Raw genomic sequence first — 10,547 nt, 5'->3', positions numbered from 1 at the left:
AACCCCCAAAACAATATATCACCTTGAAAGGCGCAGTCCTTGTCCAGCAATTCGAAAAGAATGCGCAAGGCAGCATGGGTACTCCCAGGCTAGCGCAGTCCCTCCCTATGATTACTTTCTAATCTAATTTGGCATAACATCTCTGTGCAATGAGATCAACCATCTCTGATATAATAGGCTAATAAATGATACCAACACATGCTCAATATCAATATACTGAATGGTTTATACTGGTATTCACAAAATCCTAAAAGGAATGGTTTTCTGACGAAAATAAGAAAAAATGGTAGAAAAAAATAATCATAGCACATCTATAAAGTTTTAAGATAAAGATTATGTGTATTGATGTATGGATATATGTACATTTATGTTATGCATTTTCTATTCCTATTCTTCAGTGACTGCAACCAAGAGGGAGAATGAGGTTGCTGAGGAAGTGCTGCAGGTGGCTCCTAAGCCACAGAGTCCTACCAGAGCTCCAGCTGTGACGCCCAATGACAAAGCCTCCGCTCCGATTCCCACAAGACCAAGTCCCAAAAAGGGAAAAGGTATTGTTTTCATATAGATGGGTTCTCAGTGTTTGTAAATACGATGTAATGAGGAGGGGCAAGACACTGGCAGCCAACCACGTGCGCTATTTTTCTGACCGACAGTGGTTTGAAACAATCAGAGGTTGAGTTGCGCGCAGATAGTTTCGCGCAGTCAGGTTATAAACAAAATTTAGAACCCATATATAGCATGTCAGCTGTGACTTTTGTAATTATTATAGGCTGGTAAGTTTACTCTGTATTTTTGCAATAAAAATCAAACCTTCAAGTTAAAGTCTGAACCACTGTAAAGGCACAAATAAATCAAGCGTGACATGAGCGATTACAGCGACGAAACTAATTTACTTTGTATTGAGTAGCGGGAGACAGAAAAGACAGAAGCGATTCAGGCGACTAGAGGCGATTCACTCGACTCGAGCGACAATTTGTAGTTCGACTTCTGTGGATATTATGCAACTTAGCTATGATGTGGTTCAGCAACAGCCGCCACAGCCAATGCGAATATTGGAATGCTTGCATTTTACTTTTAACGGGCACACTCTGACGCTTCTATCGCTCTTGCTGCACAGTCCAGCAATTCTCTGTCGTTTGATCTTGTTGCGGCCGGTATTCACCCGGTAACAGTTGGCAACCGTTGGCAGGACTGTATAGAAAACCTGTCCAGAATTCCGTCTGATTACACATATTTGGTGATATGACAATCATTTACAGACCTTAACACAACCGTGTAATGCTTTGTCTGGTTTTGTACAGTTTTATCTAGTTTTCTACACACTTGTGTCTCCTGAAACAAAGCCCTAACGTAAAAAGCCATTATTTTATGTATACTTTTTGTGACACTTATGTTTTTATTACTTACATGAATTGTAGAGAGTAATTTAACGCATTGAGGCCTGATGTTGGGTTGCGCAACATTGGTCCTGGTGCCTGAAGCTGCATTGCGCAACGTTCAGGCTCATGAAATTTAAGACAATTTTATTAAAAATCTTTGTATGTTTGAGCTGAATGAACACATTCTAATGAAAGATGAGGGTCGTAGCGTTTAAATGCAATTTTCATGTGCTTCAGAAGCTGAGATATTTAGGTTTTTATAGGCTAAGGGCAGCTTTTCTTAAAAAGGGCTCAGGCATTCAGCAGCCTTTTTTGCAGTTGCCTTAGCCGTCAATGGGTAAAAAAACACACATGGCATGTGTGTTATAACCTTTGTCGCTGCTGCTGTTTTTTCCCCTGTTTGTTTGATTGACTGTTTTTAACGTCTGTGTTTTTAGGCATTCAGCCTTTGGGAGTGCTGTTGCAAGCTTGCCAGGGTGGGGGGAGTGTCCCTGTCCAGGCCATGGGGTCAGACGAGGATGAGGCCAAAGGGAGGAGGTTCAAGAGAGGACGCAAAGACACCCGGAGGAGACGCAGAAGAGGACAGCGCCGAAACAGCCACTAGAGGGGAGCACTGTGCTACCCAAAGGATTTTATTTTTTATTTTTTATTTTTCAAATTTTAAAGATGAATTAAAGCTTGATAAAAAAAGGAAGTTAAGGGACAAAATTGAATTATTTGAAATATTTTACTGATGGAGAAGTCTAGTTACCATGTTATTGTTATTACCAAGCAGCTGATGAAGGTGGGAAACTAAGTGAAAGTGAAAGCCCATTGGGAAACTCCAACTCCCATTGTCATTGTGACACAGCACTCCACAGCACACAAGTGAACACTGCACACTACGAAATTGCATTTATGCCTCACCCGTGCAAGGGGGCAGCCCTCAGTGGCGCCCCATGGGGAGCAGTGCGGTGGGACGGTACCATGCTCAGGGTACCTCAGTCATGGAGGAGGATGGGGGAGAGCACTGGTTAATTTCTTCCCCCACCAATCTGGTGGGTCGGGAGTTGAACCGGCAACCTCTGGGATGCAAGTCTGATGCCCTAACCGCTCACTTAAGAGGAAAATGTATGTTTTAATATTTTACTGAGGGAGAAGTGTAGTAATAATAATCACATTTTATATGTGAAATAAATTCTACTCACCTTCTCACAAGTTGGGTGGTTTCATTCTTCTTTGCCAGGTTTCAATGACAGCAGGAATAACACCTCCTGTGCTGTTCCTATAAGACAAAACAAAATAAACCTCCACAGAAACGTGGTAATCTATGACACTCAAGCACATTCATGTATAAACACTAATAATAGCAGTGTCTCATAACAGAGTTAATGTCAAAAGTATTCACATAAATTGTAATAATAATAATAATAATAACTTTATATAGGCCTAACGCCTCTCAAGTAACCCAAGGTGGCTTTACAAAAGGAGATTGGGCAAGGGAATAAAGGGGAGAAGAGAGGAGGGAGTAGAAGTCAAGTTTGGGTGCAGGGTGGCTTAACCCATTTTAGCCTAACCCCTTTTTAGGAAAAGGTACCCTCTGTCTATTAAAAGCTAAATATCTCAGCCGCCGAAGCAAATAAAAACATGAAATACGTAGCATTTAAAAGCTGGGACGCTCATTGTGCTTTAAAATGTGTCCATTCAGCTCATTCAACATACCCACATTTTAAATAAAAAAACTCAAATTAAAAAAGCCTAAATGCAGCGTATATGTCACTCCAGGCTAAAATTGGTTAAGGACCATACGCCTCAGTGCATAAATGTGATTTCAGGTGCTGTTTGAACATAGCCAGTGTGGGGGGCTTGGCGGATATGGACAGATAGACTGTTCTAAAGGGTTGGGGCAGCAACACAGAAGGCTCTGTCATCAAAGATCCATATGGACCGGGGAATGACAAGCGGGTCATTGCCAGAGGACCTCAGGGACCGTGATTAGGAGTGATGCTTGATGAGATCGGAGAGGTCACCCAACAGATATTCAATGTTAATTAACTGCAGTTTTTTTATCTTCAATTTTTTTGCCCTCCAAAGCTTTGAGTTTGTTTTTCAATTGCATAGTACAGGTAAATAGTTAATAGATCAAAGGTGGAAAAAGTTGTGAACTTATTTGTCTTTCTGGCATTTTTTTACATCTTAAAAATCTGACATTTCAACAGCGGTGTGTTGACTGTATATGTGATACAGTTTGGCCCATTAAAAGTAATGCATGGAAAAGTGAACTATATGTAACAGTACGAGAGGTAGATACTACTTTAAGCACCAATTTGTGCAACTCAATATTACTTTAACCACACAGGTTTTAGGGCAGAGATGACAGAGACGTGGGTTACAAACAATTACAAATCTTTATTTTTCTTTAATTATCAAAACGTACAATCATCTTTTAACACCGGTATCAGTATCACACACACACACACACACACACACACACACACACACACACACACACTTACAACGGCTTAGGCCACAAGTAGCCTAGGCCTACAGGTTGTGCTCCACCCTAATGGTGATATTCCTATGAGCCAAACCAATGATGCTGAGGCAAAACAAAATGACTAACACACTACAACGAAAAGGAAAACACACTAAGCAAAACAAAAGTAAGGAAAAGCACTGCAAACAAAAATGAAAAGTATTAAATCAACAAAACAAAACACAATAAACTGAAAAAGCACACCATGCAGATTTTTCAGCACATCAGTTCACACAGAGGAATTACCCCATTAACTGGGGGGGTTAGCGCAGTCACTGCAGCACAAGCAGCCAAAGCAGACATGGACAGACTAACAAACAGGACAAACAAACAATTCACGGGACAAGTCACACCGCGTAGCGAGCTTCAGCGTCATGCACCCTGCAAGCCCACACCCAAAGCAGCAGAGCGAGCAGCAAGCAACAGTATTGCAGCAGGGCGACAGCAAGCAAGTGGCAACAGTATTACCGCGGCGACAGTCACCGTGAGCGGACAGGAGGAGCAGAACAGGGGAGGACAAAGCAGCAACTCTGACCGTAATTGGTTGGAAGCCCCACGGGCCCTAATGGAGGATACAAAATAAATGCATTTACTTAAAGCGCCTATTTGCATTTACATCAAGCTAGCACAATTAGAAGGGTATGAGAAGGAGAACCTACCGATGTAGCCGGCACACGCCGTCCAGAGAGGCACACGCTGCCAAGGTGGAGAGACTTCGATTACCGAATCGTCTCGTGATGTATGCTGTAAACCGAGAATAATGTCAGCATGTTGCCCCCAGTAAAAGTCAAGTGCACACGCCAGTGAGCATTACCAACTCACCTGGACAAGGGTCAGCGAGCGCGTCGGAGGGGAAGAGATGGATCCATACAGCTGTGCAGTTGGCAAACAATTAGCCCAAGGTGAAACAAAGAGTATCCGTTAAGATCTGAACGCAATCCAGGACAAGAAACAGGAGTGCAGAGGAACAGCAACCTACCGAGCAGCCAGGGGCACGACGATGAGGAGCATACAGCCAAGTCTGTTCCTCTCAGCAAAAGCACAGAATGTTTGCGTCGCCATCTTCTTTATGCAGGTGTGGCTTGCGGTCACCCATTCGTGAGTTCAGGTGAAGCCCCGCTGGGGGGGACTGTTACCAAAGTGTCAAACGTGCACAGGGAGGAAACAGACATGACGGACAGCAATAGAAAGCTCTACTGCTACATATACATACAACATTCATGTTTCATTTGGATTGTTATTTTATGAGTAACATAAGAAGACATTACATACAGTAACAGTCTCTACCATATGATAGGAGAAACTGACAGCTCTGACACAAGCAGTGTCTCACATCACAACCATAACTTAAGATTAATTCAGTCTTCCAATCAAGTATTTGGCCTGTGCTTCCAAAATTCCAGAGAGGAGGACGTGGACGTCTCAAAGGAGGTGACTAGTCTTCTGTTCGCCTGGAAGTAGATTCTTCCATTCCATGTAAGGAGGAACTATGTGTAACATTGCTCCGTCCATTACATTACATTACATTGCATTTGGCAGACGCTTTATAACCAAAGCGACTTTCAAAAGAGGACATAATCAAGCCAACATCACAAGCAAATACAAAGTGCACAGGAAATGTACAGAACAACAAGTGCAGTTGCAAGGGGGGTTAGGTAGTTTTGTTATTATTAAATGAAATAAAGAGTACACACACAGACACAAACACACACACACACACACACGCGCGCGCGCTAAGCTAAGCTAAGCTAAACTAAACTAACTAAACATCATGTCAAGAGTCTGCCCTGGGGCTAGGCCAGCTCAAGCATTAGTTTAGTAGCTCCTCTCGAAAGAGGAAGGTCTTTACTTGTTTCTTGAAGGCTGCAAGAGATGTGCTTAGTCTTGCTGCCTCTGGGAGACCGTTCCACCACTTGGGTACCACAACGGAGGGCAATCTTGACTGGGAGTACCTAGAGTGACTGGATGGCAAAGCCAAACGGCTTGTGCTGCATGAGCGCAGTTATCTTCCAGTAACATAAGGCTTTAGTAAGTCCTTCAGATAAGCTGGGGCCGTTCCTGCGATGGTTTTGTAGGTAGGGGTCAAGGCCTTGAACTTCTGGGTGGCGATCGGTAGCCAGTGCAACTCAATAAATGGAGGAGTAACATGGGACCTTTTGGGATGTCTGAATATCAACCGGGTCGCTGCATTCTGGACCATCTGCAGTGGTTTTAGCACACAAGCAGGTAGACCTGTCATGAGTGAGTTGCAGTAGTCAACGCGGGACAGGACCCTGGCCTGGACCAGTCGTTGTGTGTAGAATATTGTGTAGAAGGTCTGATATTCCGTACGTTGGACATCTGGAATCGACAGGTCCGGGTGACTGAGTTGATGTAGTTGGAGCATGACAGCTCATCATCAATCATGACGCCAAGGTTTTTGGCGACTTTGTTTGGGGTCACGATGGTGGAGCCTATCTTGAGGTTGATGTTGTGACTGAGCGACTCTTTAGCTGGGATCACCAGGAGCTCTGTCTTGGCCAGGTTCAGCTGTAGGTGGTGGTCCTTCATCCATGTTGACAAATCGGTGAGGCAGGCAGAGATGCGTACCGAAACCGTGGTATCCTCTGGAGGGAAACATCTGGGTGTCATCAGCATAGCAGTGGTAGGAGAACCCATGTGTTTGAATGACACGTCCCAGGGAGGAGGTGTATATTGCAAACAGAAGGGGTCCCAGCACTGATCCTTGGGGTACGCCTGTGGAGAGGGTTTGAGTCGTAGACAGTTTCCCTTGCCATGACACACTGAAGGTGCGTCCAGAGAGGTAGGAGTTGAACCATGAGTGGACAACGCCTGTGATTCCCATGGCTGTGAGTATCCTCAGGAGGATCTTGTGGTTGACTGTGTCAAAGGCTGCAGACAGGTCTAGTAGGATGAGGACCGAGGATAGTCCTTCCGTTCTTGCAGTCCTTAGAGCTTCAGTCACTGAGAGTAACACAGTTTCAGTTGAATGTCCACTTCTGAAACCAGATTGTTTTGGGTCCAGTAATCCGTTCTGGTTTAGGAAGTTGGTGACCTGCTTTGCAACTGCCCTTTCTAGCATCTTGGTTAGGAAGGGAAGCAGTGAGACAGGTCTGTAGTTTTCGACATGAGCATAGGCTTCTTCAGTAGTGGTGTCACCCTTGCTTGTTTGAAGGTTTGAAGGAACACTGATGAATTGAAATTTTGACTTAAGGCTCACTGCGGAGAGATTCTGTCTGTAATAATGTCTGAAATAAGGAGCTATCTATGAGGTAGTGTAGTCGTGTTGGGGGGGGGGGGGTCGTGCAAGTGTGCATGCGTGCATTACCTCTTAACATAACCTGGGTTACTCCTGAACCAGCCTTGTAGTATAGGACATAGGTTTTGCTCTTCATAGAAGACCAGTATGGAACTATGAACCAGTATGGAGGATTATGCATACTGTACATGTCACATCAAAACTTTCCATTTAATTGCAGAATAGTCTGCGCTGTTGCCCATCTGTCATTATTAGTGGTGAAAAGTGGTATAAACAGAAACGCCTCAGTAGCTCAACCTGTTTTTCAGGTAGGCTATTAGCAAAATGTCAAATGCTCCTCTGTGAATATTTATTATGACTGATTTGTGTCACTGAAATACATAATATAGCAGTATACAGTGCAGCATTTTGTAACTAACTTCACTAAATCTGTGACTGTTTCCAAACTACCCTTTGGTCAAGCATTTTGGAGAAGTTCACCACAAAGTATGTGGAACTGTGTGACTCTGTGTCATCATGTCCTCCTACAAAAGCAGAACACACACAATTATGCAAACTGAGATAGAATCAGACACAAGAGAGAACAGGATGTGTCAGATAGCTCAGTCGAACAGTGTCAGAGTCTAGGGTCCAGTGGCAGGGTTTAGGATCTGTGTTTAAAAGGATGAAACATGTACATTTTCACAGAGTTGGACACTTCAGGGGTCAGGACCGCCACTCTCTTCATCGGTTGTATTGGGTCGAGGGCAGGATGTCTTAGATACCATAGTTCAGTCTACTGTAACAGTGTCAGGGTCTGTGTTCGAAAGGATGAAACACATACATTTTCACAGAGTTGGACACTTCAGTTGTAAGGACCGCCACTCTCTTCATCGGTTGTATGGAATCCAGGGTAGATCACAGCTCCGATTTTGACACTGGAAACAGGATTTGGTGAGTCAAGCACAAGTTTGTCTGTAGGTTAATTCTAAAAAACATTCTAGAGTAAATGTATTTCATTTTTATTATAATATTATTATTATATATTATATATTATTATCAATATTATTAATTAATCATATGTCTGCTTTTGTTGATTATTTATTTGGCTTATTTGAAATATAAAGTTCTGGCAACAAATCACTTACAGTATTTAGACTCGGGCAGCAAGGGAAGAGATACTCCCAATGTGCGTCACGGTATCACGTGAAATATCTAAGATGGGGATTCCATCCACGAGCGTTGTTTGCGCATGTGTTTGTCAGTCAGTCCTATAAAACATATTGGGGTAACTGCTGTTTTTTTATTATTAATAATTTAATTAGCCTATGTCTATTCTTTGGTTTATTACTTATTTATTTGGTTTATTTGAAAATATTAACTGCTGGTGACAAGTCACTGACAGTATTTGGTCTCAGGCAGCGAGGAAAGAGACATGCGTCACAGTATGCATCACAGTATCGCGTGATCTACTATATCTAAGATGGCGATCCCATTCACATGTGAACCGGTAAATATTTCCAAAGTAACTTTTTAGGAATACTGGATAGTATAAGTTAACATCATTTAGCTTCAACTTTTAGTACTATGTTTTCCAATTCTGTGCTTTCAAAGGACATCTGATGCTCAGTTAAAAGACAATTAAAAGTTGACGTAACTTTTTCTATGCTAAGTCATATGGTGTGCCATGTCATTTAGCCTAGCTTGTTTGTATACACGCCAGAGTAGTTTATCTGGACGAAACTTCCTCCTCATCCACAACAAATGGAGAACTGTCACTAATATAGGAACTCCTTAGTCAAATGAAGTGACGGAAGAAATGTTGGCGCATCATCTAAAAAGTGGTTGTCACCACACTCACAATAGCCCCGCATTGATGCGTCCACAGTGAAAGATTAGATACCATCTCAAAACTGATTTGCCATGTGTGCCGTATTACGTAAGGCATTTTAATGCATGTTGTTTTGCCTACAGGTGTTTTGCCTAAACTTGTTAAGTGTGACGTTTCAAACACTGCAGGCCCTGAAAGGTAGCCTCAGGCCTGTAAGGGTGAACAGTGGAGATGGACTTAGTCAGTAGTGTGTGCACTGAATCACGCAGGGCAGTTGTACGTATTGTTTGTATTTGTTTAATATGATGCTTTGTATGCTACAGGGCCCTGACGGAGTGAAAGCTGACAATGGCCCCTCATCGGGACATGAAGAATATCTTCCAGTAAGTCATACAAACACACAACACATTCACACACACACCCGTACACAAGCACGCACACACACACACACAGGTGTAAGTATGTACATGTATGAGAATGAATAAAATAAATTATACAATAGTTAGATCCGGTCAATTTATTTTGCGATATCTGATTGGATGAAACACGTTCTACTGGCATTCTACGCGTCGGCAAGGAGGAGGATGTCTGGTGGACATCTTCCCCGGAGACTCATCACACCTAATAATCACTCCGCCGTGGATAGAATGTAACCAGGGCCGCGCATTTTGAACTCGCCATCATTCTATCTCATAGTCTACTGCGAAGAAAGTGAATGTAACCAGGGCCGCGTATTTTGAACTCGCCATCATTCTATTCCATTGTTCTATATGCTGGACGAAATTGGACGCACGCACGCATGACAGAGACGCTGGCGTATCCCAGTTGGTAGCTGGATTCTGGCAGCGAGGAAAGAAGTTATCTGATTCTAGTGCAGTTGTCTGGGCAGTTGGCATACCTCTACGGCCGCTATTTCGTAGTCTTTTGAAGGCAATCTGACATTTGTAGCCTACTTAAAATATCTAGGCCAATTCATACACGGAAGATAGTTTCAAACGCGAGATATGCGGGACAACGGACACTTTTGACACAGAGACAGCAAGGCTATGTCAGTCTCCTGCAGTGTGTGAGAACCGCTATAGGTAATTGAATCTCATTTGCGCTGCGGGAGAGGGAAAGACGAGGAAGAGATTTCCTTAAAAATATACCAGCAACAAGCTTGCTGTCCAACATGTGCAAATGAATGAATAGTAGGCTACAAAGTGGGCATCTGGAAGCATGATACCGGGTGTCATGTGAAAATCAATGTCAGCCAAAAGGCTTATAAAAGTAGGCATCTAACTAAAATGTTGAAGTTGCACCGTATTCACATTTATCATGCATAATTTTAGTAAGCGAAGCCCAGTCGCAATCCACACAGAAATGCACAAAGCACACCATTTCATGGAACATTGCGCACGGGCACTGTCATCTCGTCATTAGGCCTACAAGTCGGAACTACTTTGCTTAGCGGAGCAGGTAAACAAAGTATGATAAAGGCAACTAATAAACATGAGTTCGAACATTTATTCTGGTATTTTGTTGAACTATTGTATAAAAGCAATGTGACCCTCGTGGTCGGGATGATGTGCACTGACATCCTCC

Source organism: Engraulis encrasicolus, chromosome 8, assembly GCF_034702125.1.
Source record: "Engraulis encrasicolus isolate BLACKSEA-1 chromosome 8, IST_EnEncr_1.0, whole genome shotgun sequence".
Classification (NCBI taxonomy): Eukaryota; Metazoa; Chordata; class Actinopteri; order Clupeiformes; family Engraulidae; genus Engraulis; species Engraulis encrasicolus.
This window is presented reverse-complemented; position numbering follows the sequence as displayed.